This window comes from Dermacentor variabilis, chromosome 2, assembly GCF_050947875.1.
Source record: "Dermacentor variabilis isolate Ectoservices chromosome 2, ASM5094787v1, whole genome shotgun sequence".
Lineage (NCBI taxonomy): Eukaryota > Metazoa > Arthropoda > Arachnida > Ixodida > Ixodidae > Dermacentor > Dermacentor variabilis.
Window position 1 is genome coordinate 192,846,063 of NC_134569.1, and position 20,643 is coordinate 192,866,705.

The following is a 20,643-nucleotide window of genomic DNA, read 5'->3' on the forward strand; positions in this document are numbered from 1 at the left end:
AATAGGCCATCTGGAGTCACGAAAGCGGTCTTTTCCTTGTCGGCAGGGTCCATAGGTATATGATCGCAAATCAAGTGTTGAGAAGTACGAAGCAGCGTGTAAGCAATCAATGACGTCATCGATTCGTGGTAGTGGATAGACATCTTTCCTCGTCACTGCGTTTAGATGTCTGTAATCCACGCAGAATCTCCAGGAGCCATCTTTTTTCGGACCAGGATTACTGGTGCTGCCCATGGACTACATGACTCTTGAGCGACACCTTTGTTCATCGTCTCCTTGACTTGCTCTGAAATAACTTCGCGCTCGGACGATGACACTCGGTAGGGATTCTGGCGGATGGGGCGTGCTGAGCCGGTATCTATTCTGTGACGAGTGCGGGACGACGGTAAATGAAAGGGTGCATCTCCATGCGTGAAGTCGAATGCAGCCTCATGCCTGGCAAGGACTTGTGCCTGTGCTTGCCGTTCCGATGTACCGAGAGCCTTGCTGATCATGCCAAGCATTAGCTCTTCAGAATGGCGATGATCGCAAGGAGAGCAAGCTGTAGAGACGTCCGTAGTAAGTGCCGCTATTGAGGCTACATGCGGCTTCATCGAAGAGAGCGCTTTTCATACCGCGAAGGACAACCGGCGCGGCGGAACAGTTCAGCGCTCACAATGTGGCGACTCATTTCGTCATGCACAGGACAGAGCAGGGCAGAAGTATATCTTTTTAGCACAGTTTATGCGGAGAGGCCTAACTACAATGTCAACACAATCAGCATCAACAGTAGTTGTAGAAACACGAACACGCGTCAGGCACCGCGATAGTGCCATCACTTCATCAAGAACACTGAGTGTGTCTGTGTCATTGTCTTCACCACCCGAGCTTTGTTCGGAATGTGCTGATATAAATAACTTCTTCAATGATATTTCGCCACAACCACAGTTCACGGAAGCGCCGCACTGTTCAAGAAAATCGATACCAAGAATAACGTCGTGCGAACAACGAGAAAGAACAAGGAACTCGGACAAAAACACTTTCCCAGCCAACAAAACACTCACAGCACAATCACCAAGGGGATGAAGCCACTCGCCGCCTACTCCACGACAGGTAATACCGTCGTTCCAAGAAAACATAACTTTGTGGCCTAGCCGGTTTTTGAAAGCGAGGCTCATTACAGACACAATCGCCCCAGTATCAACGAACGCCATGGTCGGTATTCCGTCAATCGAGATATTCACTTTGTTTTGAACATCACAACAGGCAGAGGTATTTCTTGCAAAAACTGTCCGGCGACCACACTTTCATTGGCCGCGGAGGCTAGTTGCCCGGCGGTGGTGAGGAAGAACGGCACCGAGGGTACGGAGAGCGACGGGGACGGTTATTTGGTGGTGTCAAATTCCGCTCAGATGCTGGCGAATCGCAGCGCCTGGTCTCGTGTGAGAAGTGGTCCATTGGGAGGAAATCGGTCGTCCGCAAGTCATAAGAAGTACGGGTTCTGGGTGGCCAGAACATCGGCAGTGTCCTACGTGATTGAAGGCCTTGGCTACAATACCTAGATATATGGCCTGTGGAACCGCAGTTGTAGCAAACGGGAGGGTCGCGGTTCACAGCGTCTTCCTCGAAACGAATTGTAGGGGGTTGCGGTCGGCGAGAAAGTTCGTTGTCATGTGGATAACGTGTCTCTGCTGCTTGCTGAAATCCGTTATATTGTGCATAAGTCGCGTCGTGGTAGTAGGGTCGGTGCTCTTGTCGCGGCCTGGCAGATGTCACAGGGCCTCGGGGTTGAAAACGCGGCTGCTCTCGTTGTGGCCGAGCGTCATAAGTAAGGCCTCTGTCGTAGAGACGTGGCTGCTGTCGGGGCGCGAGTTCATAATCCTCAGTGCCTCTCGCCGCAGGATAGGGGGAGAAGGATGCCACGTTTGGCTCGAAATCTGGTGATAGGCGGAAGCTATGAGTGCCTGGATGTGTCACTTGCGCGTGCAGGCCGAACTCTTCCCCAACTGTTTGTCGGATCGTTGATGCCAGATCGAGGGGCTGGTTGGTGTCCACGCTTGCAACTGTCGTCACATTGGCTAGCCTGCCAAACTTCGGCGTGATGCGCCTTGTCTTCAGTTGCTCGAAAGTACGACAGTGCCGAATGATGTCAGCGACGGAAGCCAGGTTGTCTTTTGCGATGAGGAAGTTCTAGACATCCTCGGCAATTCCTTTTAGGATGTGCCCGACTTTCTCTTCCTCGGACATTCCAGAGTCCACCATCCTACACAGTTTTATTACTGCCTCCATGTAGGTAGTGCAAGTTTCGCCTTGCACTTGCGCACGTTGAAGTAGCGTCTCTTATGTCCTTCTTTTCGTCGCGGAGTCGCCGAATCGCTCTTTGATTTCCGAAACAAATCTTCCCCATGCTGTGAACGTTTCCTCGTGATTGTCGAACCACAACAACGCAGTATCCGTTAGAAAGAACACGACGTACGAAATCTGAAAAGCGCTGTTCACTTGTTGGCGGCACTCACCCGGTTATAATCGATGAGCCATTCCTCGACGACTTCGTCCGATCTTCCGGCGAAGGGACGCGTAACTCTCAGTCGTAGAACGGAACTGGTCGGCGCAGCAGTTGGAATGGGCCATTGTTCGTCTGCGTCGTGGGACATATTCAACTCCGGTGGATTCGGTGGGAGTCCAGCAAGGCGACGGCTCCGTCGAAGAACTTGTGATTCAGCCTCCGTCTTCGCGTGTCGATTACCCCGCAGCTTCCACCACAGCTGTTACGTTGAGTTGCGAAGAAATGGTTTTCTTTACAGGAGATGGACGATGATCGTAGCGTGATCGCAGTGCAGCCCGGCCTCTCAAAGTCCTCGTTCTCTTCGTCTTCTCTTTCTTTTCTTCTTGGCCGTGCCTTTCGTATCTGTTACAATATCTATAAAAAATGTGACCTTACACTAAGTTTCGGATGTACGCGTGTTCTGTTCCTGATATTGTAGTGGTCTGCTATTTTACATAAATTTGTTTCCAGACAAAACTTTTTTAAGGAACGACAAAGTAACGACCTGAGAGGCCCAACTTAGGTTGGTCACAGTCCCATAAAGATCGACCAATTTCATGCATTATGCTTGTTTCGCATTTTAGAAGCTGCAGGCGCGAAACACTGCCCATCTGGTTTTGTATTTCCTGCCGCAGTTTGTCTTTTACTTTTTACTGTCAGAGCTTGGTATGTATGTCCTAATTCTGTGCTAAAGAGCTACAGCGAAACTATGCTGTGCACTTTGTTGTATTGCAAATAAATCATTCTCTTTTGCAAAATATGTCCTGTGTGATAGTTTGCATGAACATGTCTGCATGAATGTACAGCATGCTTTCAGATTTTGTACGTAGATGAAGTGTGCATTCCGCTAAAGCGTACTTCAGGTGGTAAGAGAAAATAAGTGTGTATATGGGTGCAGTTGCCAGAACATTATGATGGCAGAGGCACTCAAATATTGTAGAAGATACCTAAAGCTTGCTTCAATCGTTCCTTCGAGGTAATTTCATATGCAAGCGTGTGTCGTGACCGCTTATTACAGTGCGTCCACTTCAATACAGTTCCCATAGATATATATTCCGATGAAATGCATTTTGCATTCCTACGGAAATGCAAAAACTCTTGTGTCGCCCTTTGGGGGCGCGTTAATTAACCCCAGGTGGTCACAATTATTCCGGAGCTCTCCAATACTGCGTCCCTCGTAATCCGCAGCAGTCTCGGGATACTAAGATGCTCAATATAGATTCTATAACCATACCTTGATTTCTTTCCTCGTTTCCTTCTTTAAACGTCGGCGGCACGTCAGGTATGACCACTTGCACTTGGCAGCTAAATAGGTGAAAACAAGGTAGCGCGTGCAAAGCGGTGAATCTTACGATATTTGTAATACAGTTACGTGAGGCTCACGAACGGAGGTAGTGACGCGCCTTGCCGCTTCAAGACAAACATTGTGTCGGTAACTACAATGGAGAGGCATAAAGGCAAGGTTCGGGAGCATGTTTGTCGTACTCACAAAAGGTATATTTGTCAGTCCTACGGAGTAGCACCCTTCTTGCGGCCAGTGGAAGTGAATAGGCATATTCGTTGGTTCAACAAATTTGCACACGTGGCCACAAAATCCCACCCGCTTATTCGACGTCTCAGAATAGTGCAGCCGTATTGACGGTATAACGTCGAGGCAGCGCAACTTTGAACCAAGTGCAGTTACAGGTGTGGATTTTGGCGGCGCACCATATTAGACTGAACCTTGTGAATGAGGTGTAACGTTTCTCAGACAAAGCCAAGTTTACGGTTAAACAGAAACTGAAGCGAACCATCCGCAGCATATCGAATAAAGAGAAAACATTGAAGAACGACATTCGGTTAGCGAAGCAGCTTGTTTTCGCGCAGCTCCCACCCTCGGTTACCTTACCACTTTTAGCCTTTCTGCCGCGCATCACAGCTGTTGAAAGCGTATACTGCTGCTTATTTAAATGCGTATTTACTATCGTCAACGACATATGCATCGGCGAAAGTTACACGAAATATGTAAACCAAATACGATCACCGACAGTGAACAATGTGCCTAAAACGGCAGCCTCAGGAGCACAAATGTATGTAAAACTAGCTATTCGAATCCTCCGTGTCAGCGTGGCGATGTGGTGTAATGGTTACAGTGTTCGGTTGTCACGCTGTGTACCCGGGTTTGATTCGTAGTCTGTCCATGTTTGTGCAATGCGTGTCTCGATGTTTGTGTGATCAAGTGACCCATTTCAAATAATGTGGTGCGACGCTGTGTGAATGAAACCTCGCGCAAAGCACTTCTGCGCGGAACTGCTCATAAAAAATTATTTTTTTATGAAAGATGTCCGTTGGGCTGCATAATCTTGAGCCGCATAACATTTAGCCGCCTAGTAAGCCGGAAACATTTGGTCTGAAATATCGCATATAAACATTTGGCGTTATTCGTGATTTCTTCCCAGCGGCTACCTTCTCTGCACCGAATGGGGTCGTTTAAATGCGGGCCACATATGTAAGAGCCACATAAAATAGGCCGCACAGTAGACCGCTTAGAATGAGCCATATATAAGCGTCGACATTTTGATCTACTCTCCGTGTTATATGCGTTGTTTTAAGCCGGTATTGACTAAGAGTGTAATGTTAACCTAAGCTATTGGTTGCGCGTGCTGACATTAGCACATCGCATGAAGGGCAAGAAAAAACGTGCCTTAAATTTGTTGCACTAAACTAGTTAGTTACAACAGCCTCAAGAAACACACGTGCGCATGGCATATCGCAGCCGCTTCTACATAGGCCGGCAAAGGGCACGCTATGGAGCATTGGCTTACTGCACACAAAATGTCAACATCCTCGTCAATACGCCTCGTATATGAGCTGTAGAGATGACGTCTAGATTGACGTTTTTAGATAAGCAGCTGCCGCTGCCTTTGCGAAGAAAGGTTTTAGGAGCGACAGCATTTTTGCGGGCTCTCGTTTTGCTGGTCTACAAAACTGGTTCTCGTTGATTGGTTCCATTTTAAGGCGAAAGCCTTAAGTAACTCCACCCCGATGGCCCTAAAAAACACATCGTCTGGCCCAACGGTACAAAAGCTATTCATACTCTTCTAAGTAGGCAAAAAAAGAAATCACTCGTCCCTCTCATAACGCAGAGGCTACAAGCACTCATCAAACTGAAACATATAATGCATACATTCATTGTCATCTCACGCATCCATCCCACAGAAACATAGCGCCGGTTCGAGTGACATAAAAGACATGTCACCTTCTCAATAACTCATAGCGGCTTAAGTAAACAAAAACTGCAATGAGTCATACCCCGGTAAGGCTGAGGTTACAAGCGTTAGGAAAAGTGAAGCGAACAGTGCATACATCAGTCACCCACACAAGAGACAGACGATCATACTATCAATCCCTTGATGAGACTATGCAACGTAAAGTCGAAGAGAAACGTCGTTGTTGCGAGTCTGACCACGCTATACGAGCGCGCGAAGCCGCAGCTAAGCGTCGAAAACGAGCCCAAGAAGCGAACTGCGAAAGCAGCAGCGCAACGATGCAAGAAGGCGCATTAACAAGTTTGAGCAGGCTTTCGCCTTCACATGTACTGACGGCTGCTGCTTTTCTCTTCTTCCGGCAGAAAGGCACCAGATTCTGTTTGCTCGTGAACTGACACAAGAGTTCGCAAAACACAAAGCTCCAAAAACAACCAATGGCTTTCAAGTTGAACTGGTTCCCACATAAGTAGCACAAGGAGGAGAGGCGTCAGCAAGGAGTCGAGGTGGCAGCTGTGATTGCAGCAGTTCGCTGAGTCATGAATTGCTGCATTTCAGGCGCGTCAACTTTTATGTCACTTATGCCATATGCCAAGCAAGGACATATCTAAGAAGGAAAGTGGCTACCTTCCTTAGTAAGCATGCTGCTTGAAAAAAATATGGTAGTAGACATGTGCGACGTTCAAGAATCAGTGCCGTATTTCCGAAAAAGCGGTTTCTTATAATCAACTGCAGTGAATATTTGTGATATCTGTGTTTAAATCACGTACTTTAATATGTTACCCCTGTGTCACTACTCTCTTGGCAACGCTGCCTGCATATGACGCTTTCTAACGTATGTTAAAAAAGTATGTAATTTATACACACAAGTTTTACTTCCCCAGCAGACTGGCCGTACTGCAAGCCACCAGCCCCCAGGCAAATTTTGTTAAATTTTTGTCTCGGTTGCGTTTGCCTTTCTCCTAGATGAACGGGACTATTTGCTGCGGATGTTGTCGGGTTCCACTGGGGTAATAAATGCGGAACGCTAGAAAAAGGAACGTGCCGCTTTACTTTTTATTTTTTGCCTTCCCCGCAACATGAGAAGTGAGCACCCTTCGGGCAGCCGCACTGTTAGCTTGAAGTGCTTTTTAAAGTATAATAGTGGGTAACGTTGAGTATTCTGATGAATCTTTTAAGAATACATGATGCTGCATACAATTGTAAGCGCTTGAGAAATCATGTGGAGAGATTTTGTTATATTCCCGCATTGTGACTGTGTGCTGAGCACACAAGTTTTCATCCATTCAAAAATAGCTTGTTTGGATGGATTATGCCCTTAATTCGCGGCGAATAAGTCGAAGCTGCTTTTTCAAACATTTATACCATTGTCAGTCACACTCATCCTATTTCCTCACATTCTTAAGGAAAGTACGGAACCAAGTTTCATGAGAGGCTCGCCCGTAAACTGATCTAAGGTGCAACCGGGTAGAAGAAAAATTGAAAATCATGTAGCGCTCGAAATGCTCTACATTAAAGGAATTTAAGCATTCGCACCAACAAGCGCACTTTCACGACGCATCGTCCACTTCTCGATTGACGTCGTAATGTCCTCTTTACCTATTTTTTCTTTTCCTTCTTTTACAGAAGCTCTTTCTCCGACTCACATATAGCGACAGGTTCAACATAACGCCCTTTTCTAGACCCGTGTGCTCTACGAAACTCGCGCTACTAGCGCCTAAATAGCATGTGTTTTCTCTGGCTCTTACCTACTTAGGGCACCACATATTCAATGCGACTGAAGAAGCGCGGTAGGAACCAATCGAATGTACCGTTAGACTCTGCTTTATAGCCTGCATGCCACGGGCCGGAACGCCTATTTGGTCAACGAGCAGAGGCAGTGCATTATCACTGGCCGTTTCTTCTTGTTACTGAACCTTGCAGTTGTCATGAAGCAGCAATATTTGCGGCGCAGGACACTGATCCACACGAAAGCCCATCACTGTCGTGCTCTCGAATTCTGGGAATTGGCTACGGGGTTCGTTAGATTCCATGCAACTGCAGCCAGAACAATCAGGCTCACGCCTTTCTAACCATAAATCACGTGCGTATACGAGGACACTGCTTTTTTTATGTAAGGAAGATGATCCGACGAATACGGAAGATATCTGTCAGGACAGTGGTTGACGTGATTTCCTGTGCTGCAAACTAAAGGTGGGCTAATGGAACTTTAGAATACAAATGATATAGCAGTAAGTATCTAATATCGAATGGAATATCGAATTGAGTATAGAATAGACGCAAATGCAGACGCTTTCAAAAATAAAGAATTAACAGTTTAGTAATAGCAGTATTGATAGTAATATAATAATAGTAATAACTATTAGTAATAATAAAAAATACAAAAGTTAATTATTTAATTTTAGTTAATTGGGCTGCTGACAGCGCTAATTAACATACAACTTTGCTCCCCACTGGCCACATAACTTATTTGCACAGGTGATCTTCGCGTGTCTGCCAGTGCCTAATTTTATGAAAAGATAAGAAGCTTAATTATGAACACCCTGTATAAATATATGGGGTTCGGAAGCTGGTGGCGTGCCAGCCCTTCCTCCTCGCCCCGGTAAAATTAAAGCTTTTCGTTTATGGATGAGGCACAGTGAATTCCGCGTATATTGTTTCTTGTTAGCGTCCTACGGAACGTGAGACACCTGAAGCAACACAATCGCAGGAGTTAGCGGTTCCCAGCAATGATCATCATCATCCCTTGGAATCATCCAAGCCAAGGTGGGTAAGAAGTTAGGAGAACAATCTAAATATGAGCTAATCGCATAGAGGGTAAGTACCATCATTCGCTGGAACAAACCATACATAACTTATCGAACTCACGTGTTAAAAAATATGCATTATATATTTGGCCTTCTAAGCAAATACATCACGCAGGTAATTGCTCTGTAAGTCACACATTTATAGTAAATTTTTCAAGGAATCTGTAGATGGCGAAGAGGCACAAGAAGCACACCTATTCGCGTCTAAGGCGCTAGTGGTGAATCGCCACTGAACGACCTTGAACTAGAGTCTACTAGAACTATTCACTCGCGCCACCGAAACACAGCGTCCCCTCTATTGGAGAAATTAGTGGCGGCGCTGGGGCGCACACTCTTGAAGCAGGTTGGTGTGTTACGGCGTGTAATGCGTGTGTGGACTTGTGCGAACTCTGCTGCACATTTGTGACTCAAATGAAAAAAAAAAGCGTTTAAATCTCTGCTACGCCCCTGGTCCAAGACTGGGTACGCTCACACGGAACAAGGTCGCAAGGCATCGGTTTTTAACGCTCCAGGAGATTAAGAGCGACGACTTGCGTGACAAAGAAATCTGTGTAGCCTTGACAAAGCTACCCAACGACGATTGCTTTGTGCGTGAGCTTCACTTAGAGCCTCATTTCACCGTGAGAGTCTACGTGCACATAATTATCTGAACAGAAGTTCAAGTGCAAAGAGGGAAACCAGTTCTTCAACCTCACGTGGTGCTGACATTTTTACCGAATGTAACCTCGTATCTAACAAAGAAAACCCCCTCAACGCAGGCACTGCCAATATTGAGTCAGCTTGCGTCTGATAATGACGGCGAAATTTGTTGCGTTTAAGAGATCATCTTGGAAGTAAAGCAACAATCTGCAGCAGAATTTTGATTTCAGACGTCGTACTCTCCAGCGAAACGTAATCGAGAGTTCGACAGAAGCCCGTCTGGTCGGGACGAGACATGACAAAGAAAGACGTACACCGACCAAGTCAGACTTGTTTAAAAGACAAGACGTTTCGGCTTCCATACGGATGCCTTGTTCACAATGGGGCGGTGTCGACGGCACACCAATAGGCACTTCCGTCTCGGTGAGCACTGCGAACTTGACAATAGAATGACTTGAAAGTCACGCGCTCGCTTCTTTCAGCCCATCACCCAGAATTTTTCTAGTCGACGTTGATGATTGTTTTTCCGTAATGATGCGCTGTGCATTTGGAAGCTTTCGCCACGCTTCTAAACCCAGAAGATTCCATTCAGTTTACGGTTGAGATGTAGACAGACAAGAAACTTCATTTTTTTGGACATAGTGGTGAAAGGAAGCAATGGCGTACATGCTTTCAATATTATGAGAAACAGTACACAGACTAGTCGGTACCTGAATTTCTTGTCTATACACCTGACGCTCCCAATAGGTCAGTATTCGCCTCCCTGTTGGGCCGTGCGAGCCGCATTTGCACGAAACCTGAATACTTAAATTCCGACCTGCTGACAATCCGGAAAGATCCTTCGACGATAGGTTACCCCTCTGCGTTCACGAACGGTGTGGAGCACAGTTTGTTCAACCCTTTACAAGCTGGCAGTGCCCGTCCGAAGAAGTGCGCTTCCATCCCTTACGTGCCCGGCATAAGCAAGACATTATCACGCGTGCTGCGTAAATGTGACGTTGAGATGGCTCACGTTCCTGTTTGCAAACTCAGGCACGTACTCGTTGGTGGGAAGGACCAGCTACTGAAGGAAGCCTTTCCTTGCGCTGTTTACAAGATCCCCTGTAGGGATTTCGAAGGCGTCTGCGTAGGGGAGACGGGCAACATTAAACAGCGACTGCGCCAACATCGAAACAACGTGGATAAGAGAAGAGTGGCTTCAAATGTTCTGGCAGAGCACGCAGCAACGACGATGCACAATATTCACTGGATGAAGTCTAGTCTATTCGGCAAGCAAAGAAACTGGAAGTCACGTCTGTACCTGGAGTCGCTCGAGATACAATCTACACAACACGCTCAATTTAAACGAAGGAACCCTCCCAAGTATTTCGTGGGGTGCTTGTGCCACATGCTAATACATATTTAAGTAGCCACTTCAATCTTTCTTTACACATTGCGAGCAAGGATTCCGTGTGAAGTCTGAACGTGCTGTCTTTTAAATAAGTTTTAGTTGGTCGATATGCGTCTTTCTTTGTTATCTCCAGAGAAACGTACGAAATTGAGCCCGTGAAAGACAAAGGCGGGAGAGCGCATATATCTGTAAATCTGCTGTAAAAACATGTATCTCATTTGAGTAAACTGCATCTATTAGAGCATCTCGAGCGAAGAAATGGGATATATAAATCTGCAGCTTCGAAGAAATATTTAGAATGTTTGCGCCCATTTTGCAAAATTCCTTCTCCGAAATTATGGGTGTACTTCCGAGCAGTGTATAATACATCAATTTTGCGCACTGTTGAAATTCCAGTGGATTATTGCAGCTGCAATATTTGTGACATTTTTCCTTAGTACTGAGTTCAATTTAATGCTAGCTTTTTTTTTAGTTACAAGATATTTGTATCAAAAAGATTGACAACCTTGAAAAAAGAGTCGCAGTTTCATCCTAAAGGCCAAGCATCGAATACGACAGGAATATAAAGGCAGCTATACGAAGTATGAATAGTGGTGTTATCGGCAGTATTTTGAAAACATTCGCTTACTCATATAATTAACAAGGGTGGTGTTTCCGCTCCCAAGCAAACATGAACACATCACACTTGATGAGCGTGGACACTCGCTGTCAAAACACTGGTGTGAGCAAGTGCCGTAGGAGCAGCGAGCGAAGTGACCTTCAACGGCCTATCGCTTAAAGGGAGACTAAAGGCAAATACTAAGTCGACGTGGACTGTTCAAATAGCACTCCTGAAACATCGCCACGCTTGCTTCGTGCCAAGAAAAGACTTAGTTTACGAGAAAATTGTGTCCGAATAGCTTTACAGCAATTCATACTTCCTGCCCCCCAACCGGACGATTGGTGACGCTGCATACGCCAGCACCACCCTTTGCGCCATCGGTGAATGAAACGGAGCCTGACAAACGGCAGTACCCAGATAAGACAGAGTAAAGCCCCTTAAACTTCGTAAAGTAGCGCCAGGCTTTCAAGAATACCGCTCCCTCGTCGCGCGCTCTGGTCGAAGCCAGTGGCGCGTCACCATTGGCAAAATGGCATCACGTGGGCCCTCGCGCCTGCTTCGTTTCTGTACAGTCGCGCTTCAGCGCCATTTTCGCTTGAGAGCCCTGAGAGGCGTCCACGAAGTGGCGAGGAGCACACGTTGGCACCGTTGCTCTTCTGTGTTGTTTTGGTTTGAGAAAGTCTTGAACTTTTGAGGCAAGTGCGACGTCGCTTCACGGCATTTTCGATCACCATAACATGCTGCGCTTTCGTATGCTAAGATGGTTTCAGCAAATGCAAGACGCTCTTCTCGATACCGTTCGGTAAGCGCTGCGGGTTAGGAAGAAAGACTTGGATTCATCGAATTGGGAGGGAGAACTTCAGACCAACATTCTCCACACGACTATACGATGTAGTTGAGAGTCTCTCATAGTATGGTCCTACACGACGTGTACTTTGCTTATATAGGTAGTACGGTCGTATTCTGTGCGCTTAATCAGATTGTGCGCCAACAGGCTTGAATTCGCGGGCACGCGGTGCTGCGTGCGAAAACGTAATTACGAAACCTTTAGGATTCAGAGCATTCATTTTGACAAAATTTGAAGGTCCAGCCAGAAAACTCATCTTAGGAAAGAAACTCTCTGCATTTTTGGGTTAATAACTAGACTTCCTTAGAGCGAATAGCTTTGTTTTCCTCTTCAGGTGGTGTCCGTCATTGGCGGTTGCACGGCGGATTTGCGATACAGAAGAAAAGTGTGCGCGCTCTCCCGAAACCGGCAATGATGCTGTCGTTCGTCGCCGAGCGACATCATCATAAGTCTTTGAGACGTGCTACGTGTTAATTCGTGACAGCTTTAAAATGTGTGTAGGTTAAGATGCGGCGGTGGAGCACTCGTAAAGAAAACGTGCGGTCGCCCGCTCGTTCGCTGGCTGGTTTAGTCGTCGTTCGCTGGCTGGTTTAGTCGTTCGTTTGCTCGTTCGAACGCTATGTCTTAGAGACACACGTAGTCAGATGAGAAATGGTGCCTCAATTGAACGACTGCATCATTTCAATTATCGAAATGTCGGCCACGTCATAGCGCGGCAATTCTTTGCGCGGTCATCACTCTACTGAAGGAATATCTCGCAAATGTTGTTTCGGAGTGAGCTCAGTCTTCCTAAATGCATGCACCTTAGTGCAACTCGGTTCGCGACAAGCAAGTCACTTTGTGAATGGTTCGCGACAAGTAAGTCACTTTGTGAGTTATATTTTGAGTAGTCACTAACTTCAAAATATAATGCACTTGTTTGAGGCTGAATGAAGCGCTGTCACCACATTACCTCTTCGCGAACGAATACCAAACAACTTATTTAATTTCCTATATACGCAGAATCCCCACTAAATGATCGACTGCGCATATTTCTGTCGACATAGAGGCATGCAAAACATGATAGCACCAGCGCCCACCTCTGAGCCTTTGTGCGTGCTTAGAAGATTTGCAAGGACGCCCGTTCGCGGCACAGCAGCTTGTAATAAATACTTTTTCGAACCTTCAGAGCAGCGATCGTCCGTGCGCTCTGTCGGCCTTCGTGCGTAATAGCTGATAGGCACCGCGAATTCACATGGTAAGGAAGGGGCGCATTATTTAGTACACTGAGGGCTTGCTGGCAGTCAGGATGTTGGCATTGGATCGTAAATGTGTTATTTACAAGCATTCGCAACAGCATCTTGCGACACTGACTTTACAAATGTTGCGTACCTAATTGCAGCGCACGCGATACATTCGAAGTCTTCATGAGAGAGCGTTAGCACTCGTTCAGATACCTTTATTTTAAATGATCAAAAGAGCAAGAAAGCTGGCGTCATTGAGTTTCTATAACCCTCCGTATAGAAATTCTATGCGGTACACGTAGTTACTCGGAGCTAGAAAGCCAACGCGAACGTCTAAAGCTATGCTATGCTATGCATGCATTCACTCGGCCAAAGGTCGTCTGCTACGCCCCAGCGGTGTAGGTCGAGGGGGGAGCTTGAAAGAGAGGAGAAACGAGGAGGTGTGAAGGCGGAGGAGGTGAGTGTCGCTACTTTAGGAAGTTTAAGGGGTTTTAAAGAAACAGCGGTTGATTCGTCGCTGTAGCTGCTTTTTGGTCAAGTGGCATAGACCCACAGAGCAACTATATGGATAGACCGCACGGGCATGCCGCGACATCACATGGAAGTTGAATTCTTTGCTGCTTGCAGTTTGTGCGAGTTTCGCGAGCTAGCAAATCCAGCTTAGCATTACGCAATCACGAAATTACTTTGAAACGCGAAAACGTGGGCTGCACGGAGTCGAGCGAAAATTAAACCTTTCAACCGCCGGCATCGTAGTCAACGGTAATTTCAGTGAGTTCTTTTTTTTCTAAAAATAAAATATAGCTGAACAAGTAGCATTTTACTTGATCTTATAACACAACGCAAGGGCGTTTTTTGCAACTACTGGTTGAGTACTAGCGACAGAATTTGACTGAGGAGTGCTTTCGTCGTCGGGCAAGTGATTCAGTGTCCCAGGGAAGTCTCTATTCATGTCCTGCATTTACGTCAATTTCTAGATTATTAAGACTCTGTCCGCGATAAAATTGGCGCCTTACAGATTCTCTAGCACTGATCTATCAGGTTAGCTTCCCTTAATTTTAGCGTTTAGTGTCCATTTACCGCAAAATTGGCTACAACACAGCGCGCACAAAGTATGATCAGGCTGCACATTCATTTCAAGGAATTTCTAGGTACGGCGCCCTCGACCGTGTGCGGTCGTGCAAAGCACGCACTTACTGGTGCAGTAGAAGCTGCCTCCCGAACCTGACGTGCTGCCGTCCCGCTCTCCTGCATTTATGGTGCGCGAGATTGAGCCGCGATCGTCAGTTTTCCTTGGGCGCGGTCGCGAAATGCGCCGTGGCTGCCGGAGCACAGCGCCCGCCCCCTCGGCCTCCCTCCTATCGCCCTCACGGTCTTTCCAGTGACAGAAAGCGGCGCGTTTGCTCTCCGCTTCCTCCCTCACGCGTACCATATTGAGTAGTAAAGGTCTTGTTTGGGCTAATTGATGCATTCTTGAGCACATAACAGGTATGCGTCCGTCTTTTGCAAGTTCAATTCATAGTCGTGTTTCTTTTTTTGCGCCGCCCTGTTATGTGGATATATTGAGCCGCGAACGTCGCTGCCATCACGCACGGAACATCAGGGCGACGTCGACGGTGTAAGAGTTGAGGAGGACTTTGGGATGAAAACTTGGGAGGTGTCTTTACATTATTTGCCGGGAGAGTCAATTAACAGTCTTAAGGTCGTTACGGGCCGGCAGCAACTCGGACGCTGCGGCCACCGGCAAGAAGCTCGAAAGAGAAGAATCAAAGAATGCTCTCTTGCTGCTCCCGGTCTGTGTCTTTTAAGTCCTTCGGTGTCTCGAAGACACGTCACGTGCGGCCAATGGGCGATCCCGGTCAGGTGACGCCATTTTCGGTAGGCCAATGGTAGGCGCCCGTGCGATGGTGTCACAACCGGCGGAGAGGGTCGCTGTCTGGGTCCTCAATCATCCGAGGGCTTACTCCTCCCCGCTGTCTTGCCTTGCTGACTTGCAATGCGCCGTCACAATGGGCGGATGGGGGGCGACGCTGCCATGTTTTCACGGCGCATTACAGCCGTCTTGCTTCGGGACCAACTTTACCCGCAGCAGTGCGAGGCTCTCGCGTCACTTTCGGGCAGAGTCAAGCAGTGAATAGCTCCACCTGCGGCACACGAAGTGGGGGCCGCCAACTTGTTTTGCACGTGCCGCGCCTCAGGAATGTGGTATCCGTGCTTCTGCGCTCCTTAATTAGCTTTGGTGCGATTCGATGTGGCCTGGTGAACTCGAAGTAGGCTCAGGAAACGGTCCCGAATCTAACAACGGCAATGGTGACACCGAGGACAAAAATGCACGTGGTGTGTTCATATAATTGCTATCGCAATAAAATTAAAATTCCTACAGTTTTCTCAAAAAAGGTAAGTTTTCTTTCCAAATGCAACAAACCCTATGAAGAACGATGCAATGGATGCCCAGCAAATTGATCTTTCTTTTCGCGTGCATTTAGGAAGGAGGTAAGTGTAAGCTTCTTACAGTTCCAAATGGTTTCTGATGAAAGACGATATCGACGAATAGCCTTGGGAGAATTTCTTCTAAATTAAAACTCATTGTGTATTCATTGCTTTACTGTCCACAAGCTACACTGACCTCACTACAGTGTATTTTGTACAAGAAGCTTTAGAGTAACCGGCAGTAAAATTAATGGAGGGCATTGATCGCTCCTATACTAAAGCAGGTTAATAATAAGGTGTTATAGAACAACGCAACACTCGCGCTTCACCACAGCCAGTCTGATTAGAACCATTTTGCGCGCAATAAAAAAAAACCTCTTCGAACCTGTCGGGTGCACGCCCAACACACACTAGTTGTAGCAGGGACGGTAGTGTAGTTGCGATGAAAAATTCATTTTTACATTCTTTGTGCGGAAACTCGCTGTTACTGCAGGCAGCCTAGCAAGCCTACGAATCCAGGCGACGCTTTGAAGAGTGGTCAACTACGTCACAGAGTGTCTACGTCGCCGCCGTTACTATTCTTCACGAAAAGGCTCTCCCCAGGGCAGCGTGTCGCGCCTCTCATGAATGTTCTAGTACACTCCTCTTCAACCGGCGAGCCTCTTAGTAGAACGCGCCGCGCACGTTTTGCCTTCTCCGCGAGCTGATTCACGAGAGTGCGCGCGTACGCGCTCTGCCCCACGACGTCACTTTATGGGGACAGAAGTGCGAGCGCTGTTTCGCCTCCCAAATGATTGTCGCTGCTCTGTCATTTGAGTCCACTTACTAAGGCGAACCTTTCCATGTCTCACTGATTCGCCCATGAGCGCCGCAAAAGCTCTGCAGGAAAGCCCACTTACACGTCTGCACGGAACACTACAGTTTACATTCGCAGTTCCGCGCCAGCGGCCATAACTGTCCGGCCGGTAAGTGCCTCATGACGGCGCGAAGCGACTAGCTCAGAAAATAACGAATGCGCACAAAGTTCACTGCAAGCAGAAGCTACATCAACTAGGCATGACACCACCCGTCTCGCCTCTAAGAGCTGTGTTCTAAACAAAGCGTTGCGCGAATGAAAGTCGTTCTTATTTAATACACAAATGCAGGGTTTAATACAGGCCACTGGATATAAAGGTGCATACAATTGTGTCAATAGAAAATTTATTTCCAGGCCGGCCTTCTAGCACGCGCGCCGTAAAACAGTGCTCGCATTATTTCTATGGGCGTTCTGAACTCGGCAGGATGTGTATGCGACATTTAGATGCCTTCTTAAGGTTTACCCAAAGTTTCGTGTCGTTCACGCAGTCATTTCCGGTGGCAAACGGTGAAATAACGCCTTGCTGCGCGGCACCAGCGTCATGCGCTGCCATTCTAAACAGTCGGCGGAGGCCGTCTTAAGCAACCAATGGACGCGCCACCACGTGATCAACATGATGACGCCCACGAGAGCGCGGTGAAAATGACCTACATACCTCGGGCGTTTTGAAATGTTACACATGCCCTTCAACATTATCACAGTCGCTTATTTGTGTCTATTGAGGTGTTATTTACTGTCCTTAGCGATCCTAAATGTCCGATACAGGCAAACGACACAAAAATTTCTGCATAGAAAAAGCAGAAATTGTCATTCTATGAAGAACACTTACTCTGACCATGTCACTTGCGCAAATGATCATCTGGACATTGCTTCCAGTGAAAGTTATTGTAGTGTTTCTGCAAACACTTAACTTGTTATCGGGCCTTCTGTAAATATCGCCATTTTTGTTTTGCCAATTGTCAAATATAGCGATTTCTTTTGGGGTAATTGTATATAGTGAAATCAAGTTCCAACACACGCTCCCTCACTAGTGAGGATTGTGGTGTTAGTTATCTGCATTATTATGAAATCATGCACCTTTTATTTAGCACCACATCTGGAGAAGTTTACATTTTGTTTACATTCGGTATTTCCTGTGAATTATACTCAGCGATCACGCACTTACTTTTATCTAACAACTACAGTGCTTTTAGAACGAAGCAATGAGACTGATGACATTAGGCCTATCTGTGTTCAAGTCTGAGCCTAGTTCGTAAAGCTCAAATTCGCTCCACAACAAAGCGGGTTCCGCATAATAAATTATCAATAACTCCACATGGGCTCATTGTGCAATATGTTGTCTTTTGATAGATCACCCGTATTACCAACTAATAGCTTTTACTACCCTAAAAATATAATGCCGCCTGTAGGTAGAGCTTGAGAAATATACGGCTCCTGAAATAATATCAACGCAGAATGTCGATCCATTTTCCACGAACACCAATTATTTTCTTTATAGAACAATTAGCCTAACCAATTTACATCGTTAAATGTCTATACGTCAGCCTGTACCAAAGTACTGCTGCTCAATCGGTGTAGTTTATAATTTTGTATGTCTGCACTTTGTATGCTCAATGACGTACATCCCCATAACTCAAATAATGTTTGAGAATTCTGCCACGTCAATCAAAGCAAAAAGCATACAAAACTTCGCTTGCATCGATTCTCACAGTGCGTGGGATCCGCAAATGTTTTTTACATAATGCTACGCGCTGCCATTTTAATCTATTTGCGACGTGGTAATCAGGCTGAAGTTTAAAAATTGTTAGTCATTACTATCCTGAATGAGAATACGAGCGAATGCTATAATGACTTACCCGAGACTTTCTTCCTGATGTAGCTAGCTGCTAAGTGCTTCTCATTCGGATCTTGAGCGCTTGAACTCAACGGAAACATGTGCGAGCCGATAGGATAGCACGAATATTTAAATGTCGAAGAGAATTGGGTGGTCGTAGAATATGTCACGAACTCCCATCTGTTCGATATCAAGTGTCGTCTGCACGAACATCATACTTGACACGCCTGGCTGCGACGGCTTTTTGAGGATGCGCTCAAACGACACGCTGTATGTCAGCATTAATCGCAGCTTTAGACTTGTATCCATGATCTTTACTTCCACGCCCATGAATTGTTGACAAGATGGACATCAGTATTGGCTTATAAATGACAGCGGCCTGTCTCGCTAAACACTGTCAGAATCGTTTGGGGAGATCTCTGCAGTCACCTACGATATAAAAGATGTTGCATAAAAGCAACGCAGGGTTCATGTAGACTACAATCAGGTGATTTTTCATCTAGAGTGCGATTGATTGTGCCTCTGTAATGATGCAGACGTGTCAAGACGACCGGACTCAAAATAAATCGCCTACTGTCATCTGCCATCAACTTCAGCAGCCGTGCGCTTTCGTCTATAACGTAATAGCAGGGATATCTTCATGAAATCTTCCTCTGCATGTCAATTACAATGTTCATCTGATTATCCTTAAAGATCCCTATGTCCAGTTAGTGCGTGTGACAGCATCGATAACTAAATTCGACCATGTTATCGTGTAAACAGCGACAGTTCAACTGAAGACGGCAGATCTTGCAGCATTCGCTATTAATGTTGTCGAATATTTGTTTCGTCCGAATACTACAGGGAACCAAAATATCCATGGGGCTACTGACACCGCTTGTGCTAAGATGCGCTTGACTAGACAAGTTGTGCGATTGCAGTACAAGTGGTAAGAATAGGTTGGATGAAATTATGGTGCATAGCCGTGAGTTCATTTAGCATGCATTGGTTAGACTTCCCTTTATTTGTGCAAGACCGGTGGCTGAGCAGGATTCTGAATCCCCTGCTGCGAATTATGAGAAAACTTCAAGAAGCTACTCCCTTTCTGTCAAGTGGGCGTGGTTCCTTCAGATGGGAGCTCAGCGATTTGCGCGGCCTCGGCCCAGCTACTCAGGAAGGAGGAGCGTTCGCCGCAGTGTTGTTCAGTGCAGACGCAGCTGCTTCGGATGGTCGGGATTATTGCCCTCTACTGCATCTCGGGTCAAGCGGTCCGGTACGATATAAACCAAGCTGGTGGCTACAAAAATTGGTCACCCTATACTTCGATGCATATATACGCAATAACAAACAAGTAAAATGGTGGCTTTGTTTGGGGCAAGTGTTCTTTCACATATCTGGTAGAAGTAACTTTAAATACTTTCTGTTCAAGTAATTGAAAGTGAACATCTGCCCTGGTGCATGATTTAGCAGAAAGAGTTTTACGACTATATCCACGATGCCGCAGCAATCTGTAGCCAGAGTTTCAAAATATGCGAGTGCTACGTAGCTGAACAGGACCAAGGTAATATTGTTTACCTTCGCTTGCAGATACTCAGAATATTTTTTTCATTCTACCTAATTACATAACCAAACCAAATTAATTAACTTCTCAAATATGTTAATTAGATAAAAAGTGTAAACGAGAAAATTGTACAGCGACATGAAAAGCTCCCGATGCAGCTTTCTGTTGCTCAATATCTCAAACATGAAATTTTTCCGAGCGTGAAAAAAGCCCTCTAATACACGCAAAGTGCCTCGAGTGGTCTACCGAGCGGGAGTATCGTCTACATTTGCGGGATTCTTCCACGCTCACAAAAACACGTTTATGTTGCGCGTATTGAGCAACAGAATGCTGTATCAGCAGGTTTTCATGTCGCTCTTCAATTTCATTATTGATACTTTTCATCTAATTGTATTATTTTAGAAGTTGATTGCCTAATTAAGACGAATTATATAATTACAGAGGAATGAAAATATAATTTGAGTATCTTCAGGCGATGGAAAAGAACATTACTTTGGTTCTGTTTAGCTACGTGCAATTCGCATATTTTTAAACTCTGACTAATATTAGCTGAGACACCCTGTATATTGACACGTGTACTTGTTTCCCTTTATCGAGCGACCACGTTTCACTGCCTAACAAATGTTATTGAACAACACAGGACGCGCCTCCATGTGTTGAAAGTTCTCGAATGATATCGATGCTTCTATCTGCTCTCTTTGTCACCA

General features: G+C 46.1%; 1 protein-coding gene across 3 annotated transcripts in view; it reads right to left on the bottom strand.

Annotated features, from left to right (window-relative positions):
• The window catches only part of LOC142573014 (galactose-3-O-sulfotransferase 4-like), a 162,466-nt gene extending 143,736 nt beyond the window's left edge, over window positions 1–18,730 (bottom strand). For 2 of the 3 annotated variants that reach the window (XM_075682503.1, XM_075682502.1), the window contains exon 1: window positions 18,419–18,616. The gene's annotated coding sequence lies outside the window, so the exon portion shown is untranslated. Of the gene's footprint in view, window positions 1–18,418 lie in introns of all 3 variants that reach the window. The other variant, XM_075682504.1, reaches the window with a different exon arrangement.
• Between the last annotated feature and the right edge of the window lie 1,913 nt (window positions 18,731–20,643).